Source organism: Cryptomeria japonica, unplaced genomic scaffold (genome assembly GCF_030272615.1).
Source record: "Cryptomeria japonica unplaced genomic scaffold, Sugi_1.0 HiC_scaffold_87, whole genome shotgun sequence".
Lineage (NCBI taxonomy): Eukaryota > Viridiplantae > Streptophyta > Pinopsida > Cupressales > Cupressaceae > Cryptomeria > Cryptomeria japonica.
The window spans coordinates 117,683-121,130 of record NW_026728909.1 but is presented as its reverse complement, the minus strand read 5'-3'; the positions used below and the strand labels follow the sequence as shown (position 1 = coordinate 121,130).

The 3,448-nt window shown below is 34.3% G+C and overlaps 1 pseudogene; it reads right to left on the bottom strand.

Annotated features, from left to right (window-relative positions):
* Nucleotides 1–298: 298 nt before the first annotated feature.
* On the bottom strand, nucleotides 299–1,082 carry LOC131056016 (pathogenesis-related thaumatin-like protein 3.7; annotated as a pseudogene).
* Nucleotides 1,083–3,448: the final 2,366 nt, after the last annotated feature.

Sequence of the window (3,448 nt, the reverse complement as noted above, 5' to 3'; positions counted from 1 at the left end):
TTTATTTGTTTTTTTTGTAAGGGTTTAGGACCCCTTCCCTACTAAAATAATAAAAGACATTTATAAAAAGATATTGCATATGAATTACCTATTTCAAATTGCCCATTAGAATACTGGACTTTTATTTATAGTAAACTGTGATACTTCAAAATTGCATCTAACGCCTTACAACAAATGATGGCTTATTTATATGACTACCGAGTGATAGTTTATGCCACCATATATCAGATACTAAATACGGAGGTGATACACTCATAGCTGATTATTAGGATGTAGATGAGCATACTCCTATATAGATTTAGGGACAGAATACAATACTGTAGTCAGTGGTTCCAGAAGGGCAGGTGAAAGTGCTGGAAGTATCATCCTTGGCATAACTGTAGGCCTGAGGGCACTGGTTCTTGAAGATCATCGAGTAGTTTGTGGCAGGACAGTTGTCGACATAGGCACCTCTGCAGCAATACTGGTCAGTTTGAAAGACAGTGCAGGCACTATTGCATCCGCCATTCACCTTCAACTCAGCAGGGCAAACAGCATTGACGTCGGCTTTGCATGCAGGGGCAGTGCACTGTTCGTTTGTAGGATTGATGGAGAGAGGACCATTGAATCCGTCCACCAGGGAGACGTCGTAGAAGTCCTTGTTGCCATCTCCATTGTGGGTGTACTCAGCCAGCGTGGTGGGAACGCCTCCCGAGACCTGGCAGCTCAATTGGCCGTTGCAGTCACCGGTTTGACAGGTTCCTCGGCCGCTCGCATCAAAAGAGCAGCCGGTTCAGCCCCAGAATCTTGCTCCCTTTGTCCCTGCCGGCACATCGACGGTCCATGTCTTACCCTGGTCAAGCTGCTGCCCTCCGCCGGGTAATCCTGCCGCCCAAACCGTGTACCCGCACTGGTTCGTTATCTCAAACTTAACTGCTGCCGCCTCTGCAACAAAAAACACACGCATATTATTATTGTGAACCTCGGATATATAGTGTATTCAATCTAAAACTCTTATGTTACCAATACAGCTTACCTTGCATCTGAAGATATATAGCCAGTCCAGCCACAAGAATAAGCACAAGATCTGATACTGTTGCCATTATACCGTCTGTATTGAACGGTCGAATGAAGATGGATAGATTGAGTATATGAAGAAGGATTCATCATTTATATAGGAAAAGATCTCCCGGGCAGACACGAAGGAAGCATGGACTCAGTCTGAGCAGTAGTGTGACGTACGAGGGCACCGTCTATCCAGCTTCTACGATGCATCTGCATGTAGTTATATGTCTATGTAAAATGCATTATATGCATAGGATGTGTAACATGCATTGTATGAATAAGATTCTAAGATGCATCTAGATGCAGTTATATGTATATGCAACATGTATTATATGCATAAAATGTGTAACATGTATTGTATTCATAGAATTGTCAATGCATCGTACGAAAGCCCTTGTTATTAGAATTCAAACTTACATTTAGTGCATGACTTGACTTCAGGTTGCATTTAGTGCATGACTTGACTTCAGGTAACCGCTGCCCAGTTTTCGACCGTAATAACTTCAGAAGGAAGCAAACTAGCATGGACCCGGCTGAGAAGCCGTGGATGCTACGAGAGCCCTGGTTTATCAGAACTCAAACCTGCATTGAATACATGAAATGACTCTAGGTAATAGCTGGCCAGTTTTTGATTCTAACTATTTCAGTGACTTGAAAAGCCAAGGTACCCTAAGAATCAAATCGGAAGATGTAAAATTATCTTGATAAAGATGTTAACTTCATAGAATTTCTTTTGCTTAAACTTGATATTTTGTTTGATTGACCCACTTTTTAAAAATTATATATTTTGTTTTCTTATAAATGTTTTTAAATCTATTTTTTAAATTTATTCTTATTAATGTATTTATAAATTTATTTAAGTTTATTAGTAATTAAAAGTGAGAATACAATTTATTAATAAATAATGTTCAAACAAAAAAACTGTAGAAAAATTATTTGAAGAAGATGTTAAGTTCATAGAATCAAATTGGAAAAGCTTACAATTTCTTTTGGTTAAACTTGATATTTTGTTTGATTGATCCATTTTTCTAAATTATATACTTTGTTTTCTTATGAATGTTTCTCAATCTATTTTTAAAATTTTATGTTTATTAATGTATTTATAAATTTTTCAAGTTTGTCAATAATTAAAAGTGAGATTACAACTTATTAATTAATACTCAACATATCAATAGTTTAAAATTTAATATTTGAAAAATATACATTTTAATTGACTTTTGTAACTAATATTATAATAATTTCAAAAAATTGGTTTAATTTTTAAATAGGTATTATTTGCTTTCAAATAAAAATGTTAAATAAGTAGTGGAATATGAACTTATGATTTAAAAAAATAGACTAAATTATTATCAATAGTGAAATAAGAATATCTTGAAATGTCGATTCAGGTCTAGGGGAACAAGTTTTTTTTAGAAATTTGCAAATCTAAAAGGACAACTATATTTTCTAAATATTTAAAATTTTCTAGTCAGAGATTTTTTTTATGATTATTTTAAGATTTTTTTTCTTTGTATATACTTAGTTTCAAACAATGAGATTAAAAATAAGTAATCATACATAAAATTTTAACTATGACTAAGAAATTCTAAGAAAGTAATCTAAACTCCCTTACATCTTCTTTGCAACCCTTCCCTATTTGCAAAAGGCTTGAAACTCCTTGAGAATATTTTCTCTTTGTAGATAAGCAATTCCTCTTTAGGAGTCTAGATTTCTTTCCCAATTTACAGGTTTATATTGGTAATTTGAAAAATATATTTGTTAGATCATATTAAATTCTTTTTTCAATATTTCATTCTTGTCCTATTTTATCTTACAAGGGAGTCCTTCACCCCGTTATATATTTATTCTTAAGGTAGTTGGCTCTAAATTATTTATTAATAGTTGAAGGGCCAAGGGTGTTATCTAGGGTTGGTCTTCAAATAGAAGTCTTAATGCTCAGTCCCATATCTAATTTGTCTATTATACAATATTGGTGGGGGCTACAAAAATAAATAAAAAAATAAACTTTAGGAAGTCCTTATATATTTATTTGGCTACTTTAGAGTTAAAGTTCAATGAAACTAAATCCAACATCCTTTTTTCCCATATCATATGGCTATTTATGTTTTGTTGGTTTGATTTGTTGTGAAACTTGGTTGTCTTTAATATTACAGCTATTATCTGAATATTGATGACCCTTACGGTTGGAAACTGGGCAGCTCTTACCTGAAGTCAAGTCATGTTATAAATGCAAGCTTGAATTCTGTAACCGGAATGCGTACGATACTAGCCTTCTCATGCCGGGTCCTTCCTCTGTTGCTTCCTTCATGACCGGCGGAGCGATCTTTTTCTATATAAATGAATAATCCCTCCTCATATACCCAATCTATCTATCTTCATTCAATCGTTCAATTCAGACGGTATA